Consider the following 23,633-nt stretch of genomic DNA (forward strand, 5'->3'; position numbering starts at 1 on the left):
TTCTTGCAACGATATGCCAAAATTGCACCTTGAGATTGATTTTGGAACAATTGACCCTCCCGCCCACCCACACCTCAAGATGCTATGGTTGCAAAGCAACAGAAGAACCATTGATGATGGTGATGATTCACATGTATAAAGGAGGTATTGTGGGTGGAGTTAATCGCTTACGGCCATACCACCCTGAACACGCCCGATCTCGTCTGATCTCGGAAGCTAAGCAGGGTCGGGCCTGGTTAGTACTTGAATGGGAGACCGCCTGGGAATACCAGGTGCTGTAAGCTTTTTAGACTTTTCTTTGCAGAGGGCGCTGTTGCTGCTGCTTCAGAGGAGACACCTCTTGGAAAGAGCAGGAAAGACTGTTCATCAAAGGAAAAAAGAATATGGAACCCTAACATCATCACTGAAAGGTGAAAGTGAGCATTCATCAGATTTGTTTCTAATCAAAACACTACTTTATTCATGTTTTATTAACATATCATTTTCAAATTGTCTTATTTGGAGAGAGCGATGAAAGAGCAGGGAGTTTACTCTGCATCAGGGAAACAACTAGATATGAAACACTGACAATATTGCTGAAGGTCATTTTTGAAAATTGTAATGATTTTTTTCTTGCAACGATATGACAAAATTGCACCTTGAGATTGATTTTGGAACAATTGACCCTCCCGCCCACCCACACCTCAAGATGCTATGGTTGCAAAGCAACAGAAGAACCATTGATGATGGTGATGATTCACATGTATAAAGGAGGTATTGTGGGTGGAGTTAATCGCTTACGGCCATACCACCCTGAACACGTCCGATCTCGGAAGCTAAGCAGGGTCGGGCCTGGTTAGTACTTGAATGGGAGACCGCCTGGGAATACCAGGTGCTGTAAGCTTTTTAGACTTTTCTTTGCAGAGGGCGCTGTTGCTGCTGCTTCAGAGGAGACACCTCTTGGAAAGAGCAGGAAAGACTGTTCATCAAAGGAAAAAAGAATATGGAACCCTAACATCATCACTGAAAGGTGAAAGTGAGCATTCATCAGATTTGTTTCTAATCAAAACACTACTTTATTCATGTTTTATTAACATATCATTTTCAAATTGTCTTATTTGGAGAGAGCGATGAAAGAGCAGGGAGTTTACTCTGCATCAGGGAAACAACTGGATATGAAACACTGACAATATTGCTGAAGGTCATTTTTGAAAATTGTAATGATTTTTTTCTTGCAACGATATGCCAAAATTGCACCTTGAGATTGATTTTGGAACAATTGACCCTCCCGCCCACCCACACCTCAAGATGCTATGGTTGCAAAGCAACAGAAGAACCATTGATGATGGTGATGATTCACATGTATAAAGGAGGTATTGTGGGTGGAGTTAATCGCTTACGGCCATACCACCCTGAACACGCCCGATCTCGTCCGATCTCGGAAGCTAAGCAGGGTCGGGCCTGGTTAGTACTTGAATGGGAGACCGCCTGGGAATACCAGGTGCTGTAAGCTTTTTAGACTTTTCTTTGCAGAGGGCGCTGTTGCTGCTGCTTCAGAGGAGACACTTCTTGGAAAGAGCAGGAAAGACTGTTCATCAAAGGAAAAAAGAATATGGAACCCTCACATCATCACTGAAAGGTGAAAGTGAGCATTCATCAGATTTGTTTCTAATCAAAATACTACTTTATTCATGTTTTATTAACATATCATTTTCAAATTGTCTTATTTGGAGAGAGCGATGAAAGAGCAGGGAGTTTACTCTGCATCAGGGAAACAACTGGATATGAAACACTGACAATATTGCTGAAGGTCATTTTTGAAAATTGTAATGATTTTTTTCTTGCAACGATATGCCAAAATTGCACCTTGAGATTGATTTTGGAACAATTGACCCTCCCGCCCACCCACACCTCAAGATGCTATGGTTGCAAAGCAACAGAAGAACCATTGATGATGGTGATGATTCACATGTATAAAGGAGGTATTGTGGGTGGAGTTAATCGCTTACGGCCATACCACCCTGAACACGCCCGATCTCGGAAGCTAAGCAGGGTCGGGCCTGGTTAGTACTTGAATGGGAGACCGCCTGGGAATACCAGGTGCTGTAAGCTTTTTAGACTTTTCTTTGCAGAGGGCGCTGTTGCTGCTGCTTCAGAGGAGACACCTCTTGGAAAGAGCAGGAAAGACTGTTCATCAAAGGAAAAAAGAATATGGAACCCTAACATCATCACTGAAAGGTGAAAGTGAGCATTCATCAGATTTGTTTCTAATCAAAACACTACTTTATTCATGTTTTATTAACATATCATTTTCAAATTGTCTTATTTGGAGAGAGCGATGAAAGAGCAGGGAGTTTACTCTGCATCAGGGAAACAACTGGATATGAAACACTGACAATATTGCTGAAGGTCATTTTTGAAAATTGTAATGATTTTTTTCTTGCAACGATATGCCAAAATTGCACCTTGAGATTGATTTTGGAACAATTGACCCTCCCGCCCACCCACACCTCAAGATGCTATGGTTGCAAAGCAACAGAAGAACCATTGATGATGGTGATGATTCACATGTATAAAGGAGGTATTGTGGGTGGAGTTAATCGCTTACGGCCATACCACCCTGAACACGCCCGATCTCGTCTGATCTCGGAAGCTAAGCAGGGTCGGGCCTGGTTAGTACTTGAATGGGAGACCGCCTGGGAATACCAGGTGCTGTAAGCTTTTTAGACTTTTCTTTGCAGAGGGCGCTGTTGCTGCTGCTTCAGAGGAGACACCTCTTGGAAAGAGCAGGAAAGACTGTTCATCAAAGGAAAAAAGAATATGGAACCCTAACATCATCACTGAAAGGTGAAAGTGAGCATTCATCAGATTTGTTTCTAATCAAAACACTACTTTATTCATGTTTTATTAACATATCATTTTCAAATTGTCTTATTTGGAGAGAGCGATGAAAGAGCAGGGAGTTTACTCTGCATCAGGGAAACAACTAGATATGAAACACTGACAATATTGCTGAAGGTCATTTTTGAAAATTGTAATGATTTTTTTCTTGCAACGATATGACAAAATTGCACCTTGAGATTGATTTTGGAACAATTGACCCTCCCGCCCACCCACACCTCAAGATGCTATGGTTGCAAAGCAACAGAAGAACCATTGATGATGGTGATGATTCACATGTATAAAGGAGGTATTGTGGGTGGAGTTAATCGCTTACGGCCATACCACCCTGAACACGTCCGATCTCGGAAGCTAAGCAGGGTCGGGCCTGGTTAGTACTTGAATGGGAGACCGCCTGGGAATACCAGGTGCTGTAAGCTTTTTAGACTTTTCTTTGCAGAGGGCGCTGTTGCTGCTGATTCAGAGGAGACACCTCTTGGAAAGAGCAGGAAAGACTGTTCATCAAAGGAAAAAAGAATATGGAACCCTAACATCATCACTGAAAGGTGAAAGTGAGCATTCATCAGATTTGTTTCTAATCAAAATACTACTTTATTCATGTTTTATTAACATATCATTTTCAAATTGTCTTATTTGGAGAGAGCGATGAAAGAGCAGGGAGTTTACTCTGCATCAGGGAAACAACTGGATATGAAACACTGACAATATTGCTGAAGGTCATTTTTGAAAATTGTAATGATTTTTTTCTTGCAACGATATGCCAAAATTGCACCTTGAGATTGATTTTGGAACAATTGACCCTCCCGCCTACCCACACCTCAAGATGCTATGGTTGCAAAGCAACAGAAGAACCATTGATGATGGTGATGATTCACATGTATAAAGGAGGTATTGTGGGTGGAGTTAATCGCTTACGGCCATACCACCCTGAACACGCCCGATCTCGGAAGCTAAGCAGGGTCGGGCCTGGTTAGTACTTGAATGGGAGACCGCCTGGGAATACCAGGTGCTGTAAGCTTTTTAGACTTTTCTTTGCAGAGGGCGCTGTTGCTGCTGCTTCAGAGGAGACACCTCTTGGAAAGAGCAGGAAAGACTGTTCATCAAAGGAAAAAAGAATATGGAACCCTAACATCATCACTGAAAGGTGAAAGTGAGCATTCATCAGATTTGTTTCTAATCAAAACACTACTTTATTCATGTTTTATTAACATATCATTTTCAAATTGTCTTATTTGGAGAGAGCGATGAAAGAGCAGGGAGTTTACTCTGCATCAGGGAAACAACTGGATATGAAACACTGACAATATTGCTGAAGGTCATTTTTGAAAATTGTAATGATTTTTTTCTTGCAACGATATGCCAAAATTGCACCTTGAGATTGATTTTGGAACAATTGACCCTCCCGCCCACCCACACCTCAAGATGCTATGGTTGCAAAGCAACAGAAGAACCATTGATGATGGTGATGATTCACATGTATAAAGGAGGTATTGTGGGTGGAGTTAATCGCTTACGGCCATACCACCCTGAACACGCCCGATCTCGTCTGATCTCGGAAGCTAAGCAGGGTCGGGCCTGGTTAGTACTTGAATGGGAGACCGCCTGGGAATACCAGGTGCTGTAAGCTTTTTAGACTTTTCTTTGCAGAGGGCGCTGTTGCTGCTGCTTCAGAGGAGACACCTCTTGGAAAGAGCAGGAAAGACTGTTCATCAAAGGAAAAAAGAATATGGAACCCTAACATCATCACTGAAAGGTGAAAGTGAGCATTCATCAGATTTGTTTCTAATCAAAACACTACTTTATTCATGTTTTATTAACATATCATTTTCAAATTGTCTTATTTGGAGAGAGCGATGAAAGAGCAGGGAGTTTACTCTGCATCAGGGAAACAACTAGATATGAAACACTGACAATATTGCTGAAGGTCATTTTTGAAAATTGTAATGATTTTTTTCTTGCAACGATATGACAAAATTGCACCTTGAGATTGATTTTGGAACAATTGACCCTCCCGCCCACCCACACCTCAAGATGCTATGGTTGCAAAGCAACAGAAGAACCATTGATGATGGTGATGATTCACATGTATAAAGGAGGTATTGTGGGTGGAGTTAATCGCTTACGGCCATACCACCCTGAACACGTCCGATCTCGGAAGCTAAGCAGGGTCGGGCCTGGTTAGTACTTGAATGGGAGACCGCCTGGGAATACCAGGTGCTGTAAGCTTTTTAGACTTTTCTTTGCAGAGGGCGCTGTTGCTGCTGCTTCAGAGGAGACACCTCTTGGAAAGAGCAGGAAAGACTGTTCATCAAAGGAAAAAAGAATATGGAACCCTAACATCATCACTGAAAGGTGAAAGTGAGCATTCATCAGATTTGTTTCTAATCAAAACACTACTTTATTCATGTTTTATTAACATATCATTTTCAAATTGTCTTATTTGGAGAGAGCGATGAAAGAGCAGGGAGTTTACTCTGCATCAGGGAAACAACTGGATATGAAACACTGACAATATTGCTGAAGGTCATTTTTGAAAATTGTAATGATTTTTTTCTTGCAACGATATGCCAAAATTGCACCTTGAGATTGATTTTGGAACAATTGACCCTCCCGCCCACCCACACCTCAAGATGCTATGGTTGCAAAGCAACAGAAGAACCATTGATGATGGTGATGATTCACATGTATAAAGGAGGTATTGTGGGTGGAGTTAATCGCTTACGGCCATACCACCCTGAACACGCCCGATCTCGTCCGATCTCGGAAGCTAAGCAGGGTCGGGCCTGGTTAGTACTTGAATGGGAGACCGCCTGGGAATACCAGGTGCTGTAAGCTTTTTAGACTTTTCTTTGCAGAGGGCGCTGTTGCTGCTGCTTCAGAGGAGACACCTCTTGGAAAGAGCAGGAAAGACTGTTCATCAAAGGAAAAAAGAATATGGAACCCTCACATCATCACTGAAAGGTGAAAGTGAGCATTCATCAGATTTGTTTCTAATCAAAATACTACTTTATTCATGTTTTATTAACATATCATTTTCAAATTGTCTTATTTGGAGAGAGCGATGAAAGAGCAGGGAGTTTACTCTGCATCAGGGAAACAACTGGATATGAAACACTGACAATATTGCTGAAGGTCATTTTTGAAAATTGTAATGATTTTTTTCTTGCAACGATATGCCAAAATTGCACCTTGAGATTGATTTTGGAACAATTGACCCTCCCGCCCACCCACACCTCAAGATGCTATGGTTGCAAAGCAACAGAAGAACCATTGATGATGGTGATGATTCACATGTATAAAGGAGGTATTGTGGGTGGAGTTAATCGCTTACGGCCATACCACCCTGAACACGCCCGATCTCGGAAGCTAAGCAGGGTCGGGCCTGGTTAGTACTTGAATGGGAGACCGCCTGGGAATACCAGGTGCTGTAAGCTTTTTAGACTTTTCTTTGCAGAGGGCGCTGTTGCTGCTGCTTCAGAGGAGACACCTCTTGGAAAGAGCAGGAAAGACTGTTCATCAAAGGAAAAAAGAATATGGAACCCTAACATCATCACTGAAAGGTGAAAGTGAGCATTCATCAGATTTGTTTCTAATCAAAACACTACTTTATTCATGTTTTATTAACATATCATTTTCAAATTGTCTTATTTGGAGAGAGCGATGAAAGAGCAGGGAGTTTACTCTGCATCAGGGAAACAACTGGATATGAAACACTGACAATATTGCTGAAGGTCATTTTTGAAAATTGTAATGATTTTTTTCTTGCAACGATATGCCAAAATTGCACCTTGAGATTGATTTTGGAACAATTGACCCTCCCGCCCACCCACACCTCAAGATGCTATGGTTGCAAAGCAACAGAAGAACCATTGATGATGGTGATGATTCACATGTATAAAGGAGGTATTGTGGGTGGAGTTAATCGCTTACGGCCATACCACCCTGAACACGCCCGATCTCGTCTGATCTCGGAAGCTAAGCAGGGTCGGGCCTGGTTAGTACTTGAATGGGAGACCGCCTGGGAATACCAGGTGCTGTAAGCTTTTTAGACTTTTCTTTGCAGAGGGCGCTGTTGCTGCTGCTTCAGAGGAGACACCTCTTGGAAAGAGCAGGAAAGACTGTTCATCAAAGGAAAAAAGAATATGGAACCCTAACATCATCACTGAAAGGTGAAAGTGAGCATTCATCAGATTTGTTTCTAATCAAAACACTACTTTATTCATGTTTTATTAACATATCATTTTCAAATTGTCTTATTTGGAGAGAGCGATGAAAGAGCAGGGAGTTTACTCTGCATCAGGGAAACAACTAGATATGAAACACTGACAATATTGCTGAAGGTCATTTTTGAAAATTGTAATGATTTTTTTCTTGCAACGATATGACAAAATTGCACCTTGAGATTGATTTTGGAACAATTGACCCTCCCGCCCACCCACACCTCAAGATGCTATGGTTGCAAAGCAACAGAAGAACCATTGATGATGGTGATGATTCACATGTATAAAGGAGGTATTGTGGGTGGAGTTAATCGCTTACGGCCATACCACCCTGAACACGTCCGATCTCGGAAGCTAAGCAGGGTCGGGCCTGGTTAGTACTTGAATGGGAGACCGCCTGGGAATACCAGGTGCTGTAAGCTTTTTAGACTTTTCTTTGCAGAGGGCGCTGTTGCTGCTGATTCAGAGGAGACACCTCTTGGAAAGAGCAGGAAAGACTGTTCATCAAAGGAAAAAAGAATATGGAACCCTAACATCATCACTGAAAGGTGAAAGTGAGCATTCATCAGATTTGTTTCTAATCAAAATACTACTTTATTCATGTTTTATTAACATATCATTTTCAAATTGTCTTATTTGGAGAGAGCGATGAAAGAGCAGGGAGTTTACTCTGCATCAGGGAAACAACTGGATATGAAACACTGACAATATTGCTGAAGGTCATTTTTGAAAATTGTAATGATTTTTTTCTTGCAACGATATGCCAAAATTGCACCTTGAGATTGATTTTGGAACAATTGACCCTCCCGCCCACCCACACCTCAAGATGCTATGGTTGCAAAGCAACAGAAGAACCATTGATGATGGTGATGATTCACATGTATAAAGGAGGTATTGTGGGTGGAGTTAATCGCTTACGGCCATACCACCCTGAACACGCCCGATCTCGGAAGCTAAGCAGGGTCGGGCCTGGTTAGTACTTGAATGGGAGACCGCCTGGGAATACCAGGTGCTGTAAGCTTTTTAGACTTTTCTTTGCAGAGGGCGCTGTTGCTGCTGCTTCAGAGGAGACACCTCTTGGAAAGAGCAGGAAAGACTGTTCATCAAAGGAAAAAAGAATATGGAACCCTAACATCATCACTGAAAGGTGAAAGTGAGCATTCATCAGATTTGTTTCTAATCAAAACACTACTTTATTCATGTTTTATTAACATATCATTTTCAAATTGTCTTATTTGGAGAGAGCGATGAAAGAGCAGGGAGTTTACTCTGCATCAGGGAAACAACTGGATATGAAACACTGACAATATTGCTGAAGGTCATTTTTGAAAATTGTAATGATTTTTTTCTTGCAACGATATGCCAAAATTGCACCTTGAGATTGATTTTGGAACAATTGACCCTCCCGCCCACCCACACCTCAAGATGCTATGGTTGCAAAGCAACAGAAGAACCATTGATGATGGTGATGATTCACATGTATAAAGGAGGTATTGTGGGTGGAGTTAATCGCTTACGGCCATACCACCCTGAACACGTCCGATCTCGGAAGCTAAGCAGGGTCGGGCCTGGTTAGTACTTGAATGGGAGACCGCCTGGGAATACCAGGTGCTGTAAGCTTTTTAGACTTTTCTTTGCAGAGGGCGCTGTTGCTGCTGCTTCAGAGGAGACACCTCTTGGAAAGAGCAGGAAAGACTGTTCATCAAAGGAAAAAAGAATATGGAACCCTAACATCATCACTGAAAGGTGAAAGTGAGCATTCATCAGATTTGTTTCTAATCAAAACACTACTTTATTCATGTTTTATTAACATATCATTTTCAAATTGTCTTATTTGGAGAGAGCGATGAAAGAGCAGGGAGTTTACTCTGCATCAGGGAAACAACTGGATATGAAACACTGACAATATTGCTGAAGGTCATTTTTGAAAATTGTAATGATTTTTTTCTTGCAACGATATGCCAAAATTGCACCTTGAGATTGATTTTGGAACAATTGACCCTCCCGCCCACCCACACCTCAAGATGCTATGGTTGCAAAGCAACAGAAGAACCATTGATGATGGTGATGATTCACATGTATAAAGGAGGTATTGTGGGTGGAGTTAATCGCTTACGGCCATACCACCCTGAACACGCCCGATCTCGTCCGATCTCGGAAGCTAAGCAGGGTCGGGCCTGGTTAGTACTTGAATGGGAGACCGCCTGGGAATACCAGGTGCTGTAAGCTTTTTAGACTTTTCTTTGCAGAGGGCGCTGTTGCTGCTGCTTCAGAGGAGACACCTCTTGGAAAGAGCAGGAAAGACTGTTCATCAAAGGAAAAAAGAATATGGAACCCTCACATCATCACTGAAAGGTGAAAGTGAGCATTCATCAGATTTGTTTCTAATCAAAATACTACTTTATTCATGTTTTATTAACATATCATTTTCAAATTGTCTTATTTGGAGAGAGCGATGAAAGAGCAGGGAGTTTACTCTGCATCAGGGAAACAACTGGATATGAAACACTGACAATATTGCTGAAGGTCATTTTTGAAAATTGTAATGATTTTTTTCTTGCAACGATATGCCAAAATTGCACCTTGAGATTGATTTTGGAACAATTGACCCTCCCGCCCACCCACACCTCAAGATGCTATGGTTGCAAAGCAACAGAAGAACCATTGATGATGGTGATGATTCACATGTATAAAGGAGGTATTGTGGGTGGAGTTAATCGCTTACGGCCATACCACCCTGAACACGCCCGATCTCGGAAGCTAAGCAGGGTCGGGCCTGGTTAGTACTTGAATGGGAGACCGCCTGGGAATACCAGGTGCTGTAAGCTTTTTAGACTTTTCTTTGCAGAGGGCGCTGTTGCTGCTGCTTCAGAGGAGACACCTCTTGGAAAGAGCAGGAAAGACTGTTCATCAAAGGAAAAAAGAATATGGAACCCTAACATCATCACTGAAAGGTGAAAGTGAGCATTCATCAGATTTGTTTCTAATCAAAACACTACTTTATTCATGTTTTATTAACATATCATTTTCAAATTGTCTTATTTGGAGAGAGCGATGAAAGAGCAGGGAGTTTACTCTGCATCAGGGAAACAACTGGATATGAAACACTGACAATATTGCTGAAGGTCATTTTTGAAAATTGTAATGATTTTTTTCTTGCAACGATATGCCAAAATTGCACCTTGAGATTGATTTTGGAACAATTGACCCTCCCGCCCACCCACACCTCAAGATGCTATGGTTGCAAAGCAACAGAAGAACCATTGATGATGGTGATGATTCACATGTATAAAGGAGGTATTGTGGGTGGAGTTAATCGCTTACGGCCATACCACCCTGAACACGCCCGATCTCGTCTGATCTCGGAAGCTAAGCAGGGTCGGGCCTGGTTAGTACTTGAATGGGAGACCGCCTGGGAATACCAGGTGCTGTAAGCTTTTTAGACTTTTCTTTGCAGAGGGCGCTGTTGCTGCTGCTTCAGAGGAGACACCTCTTGGAAAGAGCAGGAAAGACTGTTCATCAAAGGAAAAAAGAATATGGAACCCTAACATCATCACTGAAAGGTGAAAGTGAGCATTCATCAGATTTGTTTCTAATCAAAACACTACTTTATTCATGTTTTATTAACATATCATTTTCAAATTGTCTTATTTGGAGAGAGCGATGAAAGAGCAGGGAGTTTACTCTGCATCAGGGAAACAACTAGATATGAAACACTGACAATATTGCTGAAGGTCATTTTTGAAAATTGTAATGATTTTTTTCTTGCAACGATATGACAAAATTGCACCTTGAGATTGATTTTGGAACAATTGACCCTCCCGCCCACCCACACCTCAAGATGCTATGGTTGCAAAGCAACAGAAGAACCATTGATGATGGTGATGATTCACATGTATAAAGGAGGTATTGTGGGTGGAGTTAATCGCTTACGGCCATACCACCCTGAACACGTCCGATCTCGGAAGCTAAGCAGGGTCGGGCCTGGTTAGTACTTGAATGGGAGACCGCCTGGGAATACCAGGTGCTGTAAGCTTTTTAGACTTTTCTTTGCAGAGGGCGCTGTTGCTGCTGATTCAGAGGAGACACCTCTTGGAAAGAGCAGGAAAGACTGTTCATCAAAGGAAAAAAGAATATGGAACCCTAACATCATCACTGAAAGGTGAAAGTGAGCATTCATCAGATTTGTTTCTAATCAAAATACTACTTTATTCATGTTTTATTAACATATCATTTTCAAATTGTCTTATTTGGAGAGAGCGATGAAAGAGCAGGGAGTTTACTCTGCATCAGGGAAACAACTGGATATGAAACACTGACAATATTGCTGAAGGTCATTTTTGAAAATTGTAATGATTTTTTTCTTGCAACGATATGCCAAAATTGCACCTTGAGATTGATTTTGGAACAATTGACCCTCCCGCCCACCCACACCTCAAGATGCTATGGTTGCAAAGCAACAGAAGAACCATTGATGATGGTGATGATTCACATGTATAAAGGAGGTATTGTGGGTGGAGTTAATCGCTTACGGCCATACCACCCTGAACACGCCCGATCTCGGAAGCTAAGCAGGGTCGGGCCTGGTTAGTACTTGAATGGGAGACCGCCTGGGAATACCAGGTGCTGTAAGCTTTTTAGACTTTTCTTTGCAGAGGGCGCTGTTGCTGCTGCTTCAGAGGAGACACCTCTTGGAAAGAGCAGGAAAGACTGTTCATCAAAGGAAAAAAGAATATGGAACCCTAACATCATCACTGAAAGGTGAAAGTGAGCATTCATCAGATTTGTTTCTAATCAAAACACTACTTTATTCATGTTTTATTAACATATCATTTTCAAATTGTCTTATTTGGAGAGAGCGATGAAAGAGCAGGGAGTTTACTCTGCATCAGGGAAACAACTGGATATGAAACACTGACAATATTGCTGAAGGTCATTTTTGAAAATTGTAATGATTTTTTTCTTGCAACGATATGCCAAAATTGCACCTTGAGATTGATTTTGGAACAATTGACCCTCCCGCCCACCCACACCTCAAGATGCTATGGTTGCAAAGCAACAGAAGAACCATTGATGATGGTGATGATTCACATGTATAAAGGAGGTATTGTGGGTGGAGTTAATCGCTTACGGCCATACCACCCTGAACACGTCCGATCTCGGAAGCTAAGCAGGGTCGGGCCTGGTTAGTACTTGAATGGGAGACCGCCTGGGAATACCAGGTGCTGTAAGCTTTTTAGACTTTTCTTTGCAGAGGGCGCTGTTGCTGCTGCTTCAGAGGAGACACCTCTTGGAAAGAGCAGGAAAGACTGTTCATCAAAGGAAAAAAGAATATGGAACCCTCACATCATCACTGAAAGGTGAAAGTGAGCATTCATCAGATTTGTTTCTAATCAAAACACTACTTTATTCATGTTTTATTAACATATCATTTTCAAATTGTCTTATTTGGAGAGAGCGATGAAAGAGCAGGGAGTTTACTCTGCATCAGGGAAACAACTGGATATGAAACACTGACAATATTGCTGAAGGTCATTTTTGAAAATTGTAATGATTTTTTTCTTGCAACGATATGACAAAATTGCACCTTGAGATTGATTTTGGAACAATTGACCCTCCCGCCCACCCACACCTCAAGATGCTATGGTTGCAAAGCAACAGAAGAACCATTGATGATGGTGATGATTCACATGTATAAAGGAGGTATTGTGGGTGGAGTTAATCACTTACGGCCATACCACCCTGAACACGCCCGATCTCATCCGATCTCGGAAGCTAAGCAGGGTCGGGCCTGGTTAGTACTTGAATGGGAGACCGCCTGGGAATACCAGGTGCTGTAAGCTTTTTAGACTTTTCTTTGCAGAGGGCGCTGTTGCTGCTGCTTCAGAGGAGACACCTCTTGGAAAGAGCAGGAAAGACTGTTCATCAAAGGAAAAAAGAATATGGAACCCTCACATCATCACTGAAAGGTGAAAGTGAGCATTCATCAGATTTGTTTCTAATCAAAACACTACTTTATTCATGTTTTATTAACATATCATTTTCAAATTGTCTTATTTGGAGAGAGCGATGAAAGAGCAGGGAGTTTACTCTGCATCAGGGAAACAACTGGATATGAAACACTGACAATATTGCTGAAGGTCATTTTTGAAAATTGTAATGATTTTTTTCTTGCAACGATATGCCAAAATTGCACCTTGAGATTGATTTTGGAACAATTGACCCTCCCGCCCACCCACACCTCAAGATGCTATGGTTGCAAAGCAACAGAAGAACCATTGATGATGGTGATGATTCACATGTATAAAGGAGGTATTGTGGGTGGAGTTAATCGCTTACGGCCATACCACCCTGAACACGCCCGATCTCGTCCGATCTCGGAAGCTAAGCAGGGTCGGGCCTGGTTAGTACTTGAATGGGAGACCGCCTGGGAATACCAGGTGCTGTAAGCTTTTTAGACTTTTCTTTGCAGAGGGCGCTGTTGCTGCTGCTTCAGAGGAGACACCTCTTGGAAAGAGCAGGAAAGACTGTTCATCAAAGGAAAAAAGAATATGGAACCCTCACATCATCACTGAAAGGTGAAAGTGAGCATTCATCAGATTTGTTTCTAATCAAAATACTACTTTATTCATGTTTTATTAACATATCATTTTCAAATTGTCTTATTTGGAGAGAGCGATGAAAGAGCAGGGAGTTTACTCTGCATCAGGGAAACAACTGGATATGAAACACTGACAATATTGCTGAAGGTCATTTTTGAAAATTGTAATGATTTTTTTCTTGCAACGATATGCCAAAATTGCACCTTGAGATTGATTTTGGAACAATTGACCCTCCCGCCCACCCACACCTCAAGATGCTATGGTTGCAAAGCAACAGAAGAACCATTGATGATGGTGATGATTCACATGTATAAAGGAGGTATTGTGGGTGGAGTTAATCGCTTACGGCCATACCACACTGAACACGCCCGATCTCGTCCGATCTCGGAAGCTAAGCAGGGTCGGGCCTGGTTAGTACTTGAATGGGAGACCGCCTGGGAATACCAGGTGCTGTAAGCTTTTTAGACTTTTCTTTGCAGAGGGCGCTGTTGCTGCTGCTTCAGAGGAGACACCTCTTGGAAAGAGCAGGAAAGACTGTTCATCAAAGGAAAAAAGAATATGGAACCCTCACATCATCACTGAAAGGTGAAAGTGAGCATTCATCAGATTTGTTTCTAATCAAAACACTACTTTATTCATGTTTTATTAACATATCATTTTCAAATTGTCTTATTTGGAGAGAGCGATGAAAGAGCAGGGAGTTTACTCTGCATCAGGGAAACAACTGGATATGAAACACTGACAATATTGCTGAAGGTCATTTTTGAAAATTGTAATGATTTTTTTCTTGCAACGATATGCCAAAATTGCACCTTGAGATTGATTTTGGAACAATTGACCCTCCCGCCCACCCACACCTCAAGATGCTATGGTTGCAAAGCAACAGAAGAACCATTGATGATGGTGATGATTCACATGTATAAAGGAGGTATTGTGGGTGGAGTTAATCGCTTACGGCCATACCACCCTGAACACGCCCGATCTCGTCCGATCTCGGAAGCTAAGCAGGGTCGGGCCTTGTTAGTACTTGAATGGGAGACCGCCTGGGAATACCAGGTGCTGTAAGCTTTTTAGACTTTTCTTTGCAGAGGGCGCTGTTGCTGCTGCTTCAGAGGAGACACCTCTTGGAAAGAGCAGGAAAGACTGTTCATCAAAGGAAAAAAGAATATGGAACCCTCACATCATCACTGAAAGGTGAAAGTGAGCATTCATCAGATTTGTTTCTAATCAAAACACTACTTTATTCATGTTTTATTAACATATCATTTTCAAATTGTCTTATTTGGAGAGAGCGATGAAAGAGCAGGGAGTTTACTCTGCATCAGGGAAACAACTGGATATGAAACACTGACAATATTGCTGAAGGTCATTTTTGAAAATTGTAATGATTTTTTTCTTGCAACGATATGCCAAAATTGCACCTTGAGATTGATTTTGGAACAATTGACCCTCCCGCCCACCCACACCTCAAGATGCTATGGTTGCAAAGCAACAGAAGAACCATTGATGATGGTGATGATTCACATGTATAAAGGAGGTATTGTGGGTGGAGTTAATCGCTTACGGCCATACCACCCTGAACACGCCCGATCTCGTCCGATCTCGGAAGCTAAGCAGGGTCGGGCCTTGTTAGTACTTGAATGGGAGACCGCCTGGGAATACCAGGTGCTGTAAGCTTTTTAGACTTTTCTTTGCAGAGGGCGCTGTTGCTGCTGCTTCAGAGGAGACACCTCTTGGAAAGAGCAGGAAAGACTGTTCATCAAAGGAAAAAAGAATATGGAACCCTCACATCATCACTGAAAGGTGAAAGTGAGCATTCATCAGATTTGTTTCTAATCAAAATACTACTTTATTCATGTTTTATTAACATATCATTTTCAAATTGTCTTATTTGGAGAGAGCGATGAAAGAGCAGGGAGTTTACTCTGCATCAGGGAAACAACTGGATATGAAACACTGACAATATTGCTGAAGGTCATTTTTGAAAATTGTAATGATTTTTTTCTTGCAACGATATGCCAAAATTGCACCTTGAGATTGATTTTGGAACAATTGACCCTCCCGCCCACCCACACCTCAAGATGCTATGGTTGCAAAGCAACAGAAGAACCATTGATGATGGTGATGATTCACATGTATAAAGGAGGTATTGTGGGTGGAGTTAATCGCTTACGGCCATACCACCCTGAACACGCCCGATCTCGGAAGCTAAGCAGGGTCGGGCCTGGTTAGTACTTGAATGGGAGACCGCCTGGGAATACCAGGTGCTGTAAGCTTTTTAGACTTTTCTTTGCAGAGGGCGCTGTTGCTGCTGCTTCAGAGGAGACACCTCTTGGAAAGAGCAGGAAAGACTGTTCATCAAAGGAAAAAAGAATATGGAACCCTAACATCATCACTGAAAGGTGAAAGTGAGCATTCATCAGATTTGTTTCTAATCAAAACACTACTTTATTCATGTTTTATTAACATATCATTTTCAAATTGTCTTATTTGGAGAGAGCGATGAAAGAGCAGGGAGTTTACTCTGCATCAGGGAAACAACTGGATATGAAACACTGACAATATTGCTGAAGGTCATTTTTGAAAATTGTAATGATTTTTTTCTTGCAACGATATGCCAAAATTGCACCTTGAGATTGATTTTGGAACAATTGACCCTCCCGCCCACCCACACCTCAAGATGCTATGGTTGCAAAGCAACAGAAGAACCATTGATGATGGTGATGATTCACATGTATAAAGGAGGTATTGTGGGTGGAGTTAATCGCTTACGGCCATACCACCCTGAACACGCCCGATCTCGTCTGATCTCGGAAGCTAAGCAGGGTCGGGCCTGGTTAGTACTTGAATGGGAGACCGCCTGGGAATACCAGGTGCTGTAAGCTTTTTAGACTTTTCTTTGCAGAGGGCGCTGTTGCTGCTGCTTCAGAGGAGACACCTCTTGGAAAGAGCAGGAAAGACTGTTCATCAAAGGAAAAAAGAATATGGAACCCTAACATCATCACTGAAAGGTGAAAGTGAGCATTCATCAGATTTGTTTCTAATCAAAACACTACTTTATTCATGTTTTATTAACATATCATTTTCAAATTGTCTTATTTGGAGAGAGCGATGAAAGAGCAGGGAGTTTACTCTGCATCAGGGAAACAACTGGATATGAAACACTGACAATATTGCTGAAGGTCATTTTTGAAAATTGTAATGATTTTTTTCTTGCAACGATATGCCAAAATTGCACCTTGAGATTGATTTTGGAACAATTGACCCTCCCGCCCACCCACACCTCAAGATGCTATGGTTGCAAAGCAACAGAAGAACCATTGATGATGGTGATGATTCACATGTATAAAGGAGGTATTGTGGGTGGAGTTAATCGCTTACGGCCATACCACACTGAACACGCCCGATCTCGTCCGATCTCGGAAGCTAAGCAGGGTCGGGCCTGGTTAGTACTTGAATGGGAGACCGCCTGGGAATACCAGGTGCTGTAAGCTTTTTAGACTTTTCTTTGCAGAGGGCGCTGTTGCTGCTGCTTCAGAGGAGACACCTCTTGGAAAGAGCAGGAAAGACTGTTCATCAAAGGAAAAAAGAATATGGAACCCTCACATCATCACTGAAAGGTGAAAGTGAGCATTCATCAGATTTGTTTCTAATCAAAACACTACTTTATTCATGTTTTATTAACATATCATTTTCAAATTGTCTTATTTGGAGAGAGCGATGAAAGAGCAGGGAGTTTACTCTGCATCAGGGAAACAACTGGATATGAAACACTGACAATATTGCTGAAGGTCATTTTTGAAAATTGTAATGATTTTTTTCTTGCAACGATATGCCAAAATTGCACCTTGAGATTGATTTTGGAACAATTGACCCTCCCGCCCACCCACACCTCAAGATGCTATGGTTGCAAAGCAACAGAAGAACCATTGATGATGGTGATGATTCACATGTATAAAGGAGGTATTGTGGGTGGAGTTAATCGCTTACGGCCATACCACCCTGAACACGCCCGATCTCGTCCGATCTCGGAAGCTAAGCAGGGTCGGGCCTTGTTAGTACTTGAATGGGAGACCGCCTGGGAATACCAGGTGCTGTAAGCTTTTTAGACTTTTCTTTGCAGAGGGCGCTGTTGCTGCTGCTTCAGAGGAGACACCTCTTGGAAAGAGCAGGAAAGACTGTTCATCAAAGGAAAAAAGAATATGGAACCCTCACATCATCACTGAAAGGTGAAAGTGAGCATTCATCAGATTTGTTTCTAATCAAAATACTACTTTATTCATGTTTTATTAACATATCATTTTCAAATTGTCTTATTTGGAGAGAGCGATGAAAGAGCAGGGAGTATACTCTGCATCAGGGAAACAACTGGATATGAAACACTGACAATATTGCTGAAGGTCATTTTTGAAAATTGTAATGATTTTTTTCTTGCAACGATATGCCAAAATTGCACCTTGAGATTGATTTTGGAACAATTGACCCTCCCGCCCACCCACACCTCAAGATGCTATGGTTGCAAAGCAACAGAAGAACCATTGATGATGGTGATGATTCACATGTATAAAGGAGGTATTGTGGGTGGAGTTAATCGCTTACGGCCATACCACCCTGAACACGCCCGATCTCGTCTGATCTCGGAAGCTAAGCAGGGTCGGGCCTGGTTAGTACTTGAATGGGAGACCGCCTGGGAATACCAGGTGCTGTAAGCTTTTTAGACTTTTCTTTGCAGAGGGCGCTGTTGCTGCTGCTTCAGAGGAGACACCTCTTGGAAAGAGCAGGAAAGACTGTTCATCAAAGGAAAAAAGAATATGGAACCCTAACATCATCACTGAAAGGTGAAAGTGAGCATTCATCAGATTTGTTTCTAATCAAAACACTACTTTATTCATGTTTTATTAACATATCATTTTCAAATTGTCTTATTTGGAGAGAGCGATGAAAGAGCAGGGAGTTTACTCTGCATCAGGGAAACAACTGGATATGAAACACTGACAATATTGCTGAAGGTCATTTTTGAAAATTGTAATGATTTTTTTCTTGCAACGATATGCCAAAATTGCACCTTGAGATTGATTTTGGAACAATTGACCCTCCCGCCCACCCACACCTCAAGATGCTATGGTTGCAAAGCAACAGAAGAACCATTGATGATGGTGATGATTCACATGTATAAAGGAGGTATTGTGGGTGGAGTTAATCGCTTACGGCCATACCACCCTGAACACGCCCGATCTCGTCCGATCTCGGAAGCTAAGCAGGGTCGGGCCTGGTTAGTACTTGAATGGGAGACCGCCTGGGAATACCAGGTGCTGTAAGTTTTTTAGACTTTTCTTTGCAGAGGGCGCTGTTGCTGCTGCTTCAGAGGAGACACCTCTTGGAAAGAGCAGGAAAGACTGTTCATCAAAGGAAAAAAGAATATGGAACCCTCACATCATCACTGAAAGGTGAAAGTGAGCATTCATCAGATTTGTTTCTAATCAAAACACTACTTTATTCATGTTTTATTAACATATCATTTTCAAACTGTCTTATTTGGAGAGAGCGATGAAAGAGCAGGGAGTTTACTCTGCATCAGGGAAACAACTGGATATGAAACACTGACAATATTGCTGAAGGTCATTTTTGAAAATTGTAATGATTTTTTTCTTGCAACGATATGACAAAATTGCACCTTGAGATTGATTTTGGAACAATTGACCCTCCCGCCCACCCACACCTCAAGATGCTATGGTTGCAAAGCAACAGAAGAACCATTGATGATGGTGATGATTCACATGTATAAAGGAGGTATTGTGGGTGGAGTTAATCGCTTACGGCCATACCACCCTGAACACAGCGCATGCGTGACGGATCAGCAGGTATCTTTTTTGAAATCGACGGACGTTGAGCACCACGGGTGACTCAGCTCCGCTCTCCTTTTTTCCCCCTTTTTTTCTCTATCTACTGAACATTTAAATGAGATAATAGAATTAAAATACAGCAAAGGACTGAGAGATACCCCCCCCCAACAGTGTCGCACTGTCTGGGGGAATCTATTTAAGTTTGTTTTCCCCCTCCCTCTTCTAATCCTCCACTTTGGAGCGCTTTATGTTTAAAAAAAAAAAAAAATCATGACGGACCTCACGGCGACAACACGGAACGGAAAAACGATGAATGAGACAGACAGCGGACAAGAAAATGAAGGAAAGAAGAACAGAGAATTAAACGACACGGAGAGGGACGGGAAGAAACTCACCGTGAGTGTAGAAACAGAAGGAGAGGAGGAAGTAAGCACCATGACGCTGATGCGGTGCGTGCGCGAGCTGTGCGGAGGACTGGTGGCATGCCGATACATAAATCCCAGGAAACACGAGATGACAATGAGCCATCCAAAAGGGAAGGAGAGGCTGATGGAGGGATTCAGGATTGGGGAGACAAGAGTCCACGCTAGAGAGCTCTGCAACGACGAGTTGGTGGTCTCCTTCCTGAACATACCATACTACATAGAGGACAAGGAAATAATGGAGAAGCTGCGTGGATGGGGAGTGACACCAGTCACAGCAGTAAGGAGACGGATGTGGCCGGGGACACAAGTGGCAGACGGGACACGATTCCTTAAAGTGAAGTTTAATGACGAGATCCAGTCCCTCCCATACTCAACAAAATTTAACACAGCCCTCGGAACGGAGTATTTCAGAGTAATTCACGACAAACAAACAAAAGTCTGCAGGATGTGCATGCAGCCAGGGCACATCCTGAGAGAGTGCCCAGAGTTTCAGTGTCACAGATGCGGAGTTCAGGGGCACTACGCAAGGGAATGCGGAAGCCAAATGGACAGGACAAGAGAAAAGAACGGACCCAAAGACGGGAAAGAGAACACCATGGAGATAGAAGGAATAGAAGGAGACACGGAGGAGGAAGAAAGCGAGGGAGAGGCGGGGAGTGAGGACTCGGATGGCAGCGACGGGGAGCGCGGAGCAGCGGAGGAGATGGAGATGACAGAGGCGATCATGATGTCAGCGGCGGAGACGAAGGGAGCAGCGGGGACGGAGTTAGCAGCGGTGAACGAGACAGCAGCGGAGAAAGAGAAGACAACGGGGACGGTGACGACAACGGGGACGGTGACAACGACGGAGAAGGTGACAACAGCGGCGACGGAGTCAGAAGCGACGAAGCAGACAGCAGCGGAGACGGAGAAGGAAGCGAAGACGGTGACAACGGCGGTGACGGTGGCAACAGCGGTGATGAAGATAGCAGCGGTGAACGCAACAGCGGTGAAGGAGAACGAGGCTGCAGCGGAAAAGGACGGAGTGAGCGGAGAGAAGAAAGCACAAACACACATAGAAGGAGAGGAAGCAGATAAGAAAACAAATGATCAAGACATGGACATGGACTTAATGACCCAAATAATGCAACTAAGAAAGAGACAAAACCCTCAGAGGCAACAGAGACAGTACAAGAAAAGCAAAAGCAAAAACAAATGAACATAACAATACTTATGATAACGATCTTAACGATAAACGCAAGAGGGCTGAACAAAAGGTGGAAAAGACAACACATATATAACCTGAGTGAGTATGATATAATATGTATCCAAGAGACACACTGGGATGAAAGATGCATGATTGAAGTAAAGAAAGAATGGACAGGGGAAATATACTCAAATAATGGTGATGGGAAAGCTAGGGGAGTAGCTATATTAGTGAAAAAAGGAGCGGTGGGGAAGGTGAAGATGTGTGAGAACGATGGTGAAGGGAGGCTGATAGCGATTAAATTTAAACATATGAATGAAGAAATAAAACTCATAAATATACATGCAGCAAACACAGAGAAGGAGAGAAGGATGATGTTCGAACAAATGGGAGTAATGTGTGAAAGCAACAGCTTAATAGTAGGCGATTTCAATGTATGGTGTGGAAAATTAGATGTCTCTGGGAAAATGAAATTTAAAAACGACTCATCAAGAGGGGCATTACAAAAGATAAAAAGAGAGAAAAAACTGTGTGATGTGTGGAGGGAAAGAAACCCAGAGGCAAAAGTATTTTCGAGGAAACAAGTGGTGAAGGGAGAACTAAAACAAAGCAGAATAGACTTAGTGTTAAGTACAAAAAAATTAGCAGAAACAATAGGTGAAATACAGTACAAAATAACAACACTCAGCGATCACATGATGCTAAAATTCACGCTAGGGCAAGAAACAAAGACAAGAGGAGGTGGGGTGTGGTGTTTGAATGGAGAGCTACTTAAGGAAAAAAAATATAAAGAAGGTGTGAGAGAATACATAAAATGGGAGATGAATGAGAGAATGTATGAGGAGGACATAGGGCGGTGGTGGGAAAAATTAAAAGAAGGAATAAAAGAAATAAGCAAAAAATATGGTAGGAACAAGAGCAAGAAAGAGAAAGAGAGAGAAAAGTGGTTAGTGAGGGAGATAGAAAGAGAGGAAGAGAAAGCTGAAAAAGAGGAAAATTATGATACAAAAGAGTACATTAAAAAAAAAAATGAACTAAAAGAAATAGAACAGGGAAAATGCCAAGGAGCAATCATCAGAAGCAGAGCAAGATACACCATAGAGGGAGAGAAATGCACAGGATATTTCCTAGGGCTAGAGAAAACAAGGCAGAAAAACAACTACATTGAACAAGTGGAGGGAAAGAGAGGAGAGAAGATAAAAGACATAGCTGGAATAGTAGAGAGAGTAGAAGAATTTTACAGAGAGCTGTACAAGAAAGAAGAGGTAGACAATGAGAGTAGCAGACAAGTGATTGAGAAAATAAAGAATAGGATAAGCGAGAATGACAGAGAGATGTGTGAGGGAGAGATAAGTAGAGAGGAGATAGAGACAGCAATAAGCGGGTTAGGGAGAAATAAAAGTCCAGGAACAGACGGCTTAATAGGAGAATTCTACATAGAGTTTAGAGAAGAATTAACACCAGTATTAGAGAAGTTATATAAATGGATAGAAGAAAAGGGAAAGATACCGCAAAGCATGACAACAGGGCTAGTAAGCATAATTCACAAAAAAGGGAGCAGGGATAATTTAGAAAATTATAGACCACTGACAATGTTAAATGGCGACTATAAAATCTTAGCAAAGGTATTAGCAAACAGGATAAAGAGAGTTATAGGGATGGTGGTTGGGAGCACACAAGCATATAGCATACCAGGTAGGGACATAGCAGACACTATAAGCAGCATCAGAGACACAATAACATACATGAAAGAGAACAGGAAAGGGATAGTACTAAGCATAGATCAAAACAAAGCATTCGACAGAGTAGACCACAGTTATCTATATAAAGTATTAGGGAAAGCAGGTTTTGGAAATAAGATGATAGGGAGGATTAGGACAATGTATGAGAAAGCAGCAAGCAAGGTAAAAATTAATGGAATAATCACAAATGAATTTAGAATAGAAAGATCAGTAAGACAGGGATGTCCGTTATCGGCTCTCCTGTACGCATTGTCCGCAGAGCCGTTAGCGGCATTAATATTACAAAACAAGAAAATAAAGGGCATAGAACTACCGGGTGGACAGGTGAGCACGTTATATCAATATGCAGACGACACAACGGTGACAGTGGTAGACAAGGAAAGCGTAGCAGAGACGTTAGAAAGTGTAGAACTATTTGGTAGGGCATCAGGAGCAAAATTAAATATAGAAAAATCAGAAATCATGTGCATAGGAGAGAGCAGAGTAGGGGAAGAAGTAAAAAGACTAAAAGAGAACAACGAATACATGAAGGTGTTAGGAGTGAACTTAGGGATTGAAGATAGAGAAGGGAGAGATAGGCAATATGAAGGGATAGTAAACAACATAAAAAAGACGTTGGGAATGTGGAAACGGAGAGGATTAAAACTGAAAGGGAAAGTGATAGTGGTAAATGCACTAATCATGAGCAAATTAATATATATAATGAATGTTTTGGATGTGCCAGAGAAAGTGCTG

The 23,633-nt window shown here is 42.1% G+C and overlaps 18 non-coding genes and 14 pseudogenes across 18 annotated transcripts; all 32 read left to right on the forward strand.

Annotated features, from left to right (window-relative positions):
• Positions 1 to 165: 165 nt before the first annotated feature.
• Positions 166 to 284, forward strand: LOC138408246 (5S ribosomal RNA). The gene has a single exon (XR_011241565.1). It is a non-coding gene; the product is annotated as a 5S ribosomal RNA (ribosomal RNA).
• A 490-nt stretch (positions 285 to 774) lies between these two features.
• On the forward strand, positions 775 to 883 carry LOC138409714 (5S ribosomal RNA; annotated as a pseudogene).
• Positions 884 to 1,373: 490 nt separating this feature from the next.
• On the forward strand, positions 1,374 to 1,492 carry LOC138408012 (5S ribosomal RNA). Its single transcript, XR_011241330.1, has one exon. It is a non-coding gene; the product is annotated as a 5S ribosomal RNA (ribosomal RNA).
• A 490-nt stretch (positions 1,493 to 1,982) lies between these two features.
• On the forward strand, positions 1,983 to 2,091 carry LOC138409526 (5S ribosomal RNA; annotated as a pseudogene).
• A 490-nt stretch (positions 2,092 to 2,581) lies between these two features.
• Positions 2,582 to 2,700, forward strand: LOC138408247 (5S ribosomal RNA). Its single transcript, XR_011241566.1, has one exon. It is a non-coding gene; the product is annotated as a 5S ribosomal RNA (ribosomal RNA).
• A 490-nt stretch (positions 2,701 to 3,190) lies between these two features.
• On the forward strand, positions 3,191 to 3,299 carry LOC138409715 (5S ribosomal RNA; annotated as a pseudogene).
• A 490-nt stretch (positions 3,300 to 3,789) lies between these two features.
• Positions 3,790 to 3,898, forward strand: LOC138409527 (5S ribosomal RNA; annotated as a pseudogene).
• Positions 3,899 to 4,388: 490 nt separating this feature from the next.
• Positions 4,389 to 4,507, forward strand: LOC138408248 (5S ribosomal RNA). The gene has a single exon (XR_011241567.1). It is a non-coding gene; the product is annotated as a 5S ribosomal RNA (ribosomal RNA).
• A 490-nt stretch (positions 4,508 to 4,997) lies between these two features.
• LOC138409716 (5S ribosomal RNA) lies at positions 4,998 to 5,106 on the forward strand (annotated as a pseudogene).
• Positions 5,107 to 5,596: 490 nt separating this feature from the next.
• On the forward strand, positions 5,597 to 5,715 carry LOC138408013 (5S ribosomal RNA). The gene has a single exon (XR_011241331.1). It is a non-coding gene; the product is annotated as a 5S ribosomal RNA (ribosomal RNA).
• A 490-nt stretch (positions 5,716 to 6,205) lies between these two features.
• On the forward strand, positions 6,206 to 6,314 carry LOC138409528 (5S ribosomal RNA; annotated as a pseudogene).
• Positions 6,315 to 6,804: 490 nt separating this feature from the next.
• Positions 6,805 to 6,923, forward strand: LOC138408249 (5S ribosomal RNA). The gene has a single exon (XR_011241568.1). It is a non-coding gene; the product is annotated as a 5S ribosomal RNA (ribosomal RNA).
• A 490-nt stretch (positions 6,924 to 7,413) lies between these two features.
• On the forward strand, positions 7,414 to 7,522 carry LOC138409717 (5S ribosomal RNA; annotated as a pseudogene).
• Positions 7,523 to 8,012: 490 nt separating this feature from the next.
• On the forward strand, positions 8,013 to 8,121 carry LOC138409530 (5S ribosomal RNA; annotated as a pseudogene).
• Positions 8,122 to 8,611: 490 nt separating this feature from the next.
• Positions 8,612 to 8,720, forward strand: LOC138409719 (5S ribosomal RNA; annotated as a pseudogene).
• Positions 8,721 to 9,210: 490 nt separating this feature from the next.
• Positions 9,211 to 9,329, forward strand: LOC138408014 (5S ribosomal RNA). Its single transcript, XR_011241332.1, has one exon. It is a non-coding gene; the product is annotated as a 5S ribosomal RNA (ribosomal RNA).
• Positions 9,330 to 9,819: 490 nt separating this feature from the next.
• Positions 9,820 to 9,928, forward strand: LOC138409531 (5S ribosomal RNA; annotated as a pseudogene).
• A 490-nt stretch (positions 9,929 to 10,418) lies between these two features.
• On the forward strand, positions 10,419 to 10,537 carry LOC138408250 (5S ribosomal RNA). Its single transcript, XR_011241569.1, has one exon. It is a non-coding gene; the product is annotated as a 5S ribosomal RNA (ribosomal RNA).
• A 490-nt stretch (positions 10,538 to 11,027) lies between these two features.
• On the forward strand, positions 11,028 to 11,136 carry LOC138409720 (5S ribosomal RNA; annotated as a pseudogene).
• A 490-nt stretch (positions 11,137 to 11,626) lies between these two features.
• Positions 11,627 to 11,735, forward strand: LOC138409532 (5S ribosomal RNA; annotated as a pseudogene).
• Positions 11,736 to 12,225: 490 nt separating this feature from the next.
• On the forward strand, positions 12,226 to 12,334 carry LOC138409721 (5S ribosomal RNA; annotated as a pseudogene).
• Positions 12,335 to 12,824: 490 nt separating this feature from the next.
• LOC138408393 (5S ribosomal RNA) lies at positions 12,825 to 12,943 on the forward strand. Its single transcript, XR_011241712.1, has one exon. It is a non-coding gene; the product is annotated as a 5S ribosomal RNA (ribosomal RNA).
• Positions 12,944 to 13,433: 490 nt separating this feature from the next.
• Positions 13,434 to 13,552, forward strand: LOC138408015 (5S ribosomal RNA). Its single transcript, XR_011241333.1, has one exon. It is a non-coding gene; the product is annotated as a 5S ribosomal RNA (ribosomal RNA).
• A 490-nt stretch (positions 13,553 to 14,042) lies between these two features.
• On the forward strand, positions 14,043 to 14,161 carry LOC138408755 (5S ribosomal RNA). Its single transcript, XR_011242074.1, has one exon. It is a non-coding gene; the product is annotated as a 5S ribosomal RNA (ribosomal RNA).
• A 490-nt stretch (positions 14,162 to 14,651) lies between these two features.
• Positions 14,652 to 14,770, forward strand: LOC138408971 (5S ribosomal RNA). The gene has a single exon (XR_011242292.1). It is a non-coding gene; the product is annotated as a 5S ribosomal RNA (ribosomal RNA).
• A 490-nt stretch (positions 14,771 to 15,260) lies between these two features.
• On the forward strand, positions 15,261 to 15,379 carry LOC138408972 (5S ribosomal RNA). The gene has a single exon (XR_011242293.1). It is a non-coding gene; the product is annotated as a 5S ribosomal RNA (ribosomal RNA).
• Positions 15,380 to 15,869: 490 nt separating this feature from the next.
• LOC138409533 (5S ribosomal RNA) lies at positions 15,870 to 15,978 on the forward strand (annotated as a pseudogene).
• A 490-nt stretch (positions 15,979 to 16,468) lies between these two features.
• LOC138408251 (5S ribosomal RNA) lies at positions 16,469 to 16,587 on the forward strand. Its single transcript, XR_011241570.1, has one exon. It is a non-coding gene; the product is annotated as a 5S ribosomal RNA (ribosomal RNA).
• A 490-nt stretch (positions 16,588 to 17,077) lies between these two features.
• LOC138408756 (5S ribosomal RNA) lies at positions 17,078 to 17,196 on the forward strand. Its single transcript, XR_011242075.1, has one exon. It is a non-coding gene; the product is annotated as a 5S ribosomal RNA (ribosomal RNA).
• Positions 17,197 to 17,686: 490 nt separating this feature from the next.
• On the forward strand, positions 17,687 to 17,805 carry LOC138408973 (5S ribosomal RNA). The gene has a single exon (XR_011242294.1). It is a non-coding gene; the product is annotated as a 5S ribosomal RNA (ribosomal RNA).
• Positions 17,806 to 18,295: 490 nt separating this feature from the next.
• Positions 18,296 to 18,414, forward strand: LOC138408252 (5S ribosomal RNA). Its single transcript, XR_011241571.1, has one exon. It is a non-coding gene; the product is annotated as a 5S ribosomal RNA (ribosomal RNA).
• Positions 18,415 to 18,904: 490 nt separating this feature from the next.
• Positions 18,905 to 19,023, forward strand: LOC138408431 (5S ribosomal RNA). The gene has a single exon (XR_011241750.1). It is a non-coding gene; the product is annotated as a 5S ribosomal RNA (ribosomal RNA).
• The last annotated feature ends 4,610 nt before the right edge of the window (positions 19,024 to 23,633 follow it).

This window comes from Paralichthys olivaceus, chromosome 5 (genome assembly GCF_024713975.1).
Source record: "Paralichthys olivaceus isolate ysfri-2021 chromosome 5, ASM2471397v2, whole genome shotgun sequence".
NCBI classification, from domain to species: domain Eukaryota; kingdom Metazoa; phylum Chordata; class Actinopteri; order Pleuronectiformes; family Paralichthyidae; genus Paralichthys; species Paralichthys olivaceus.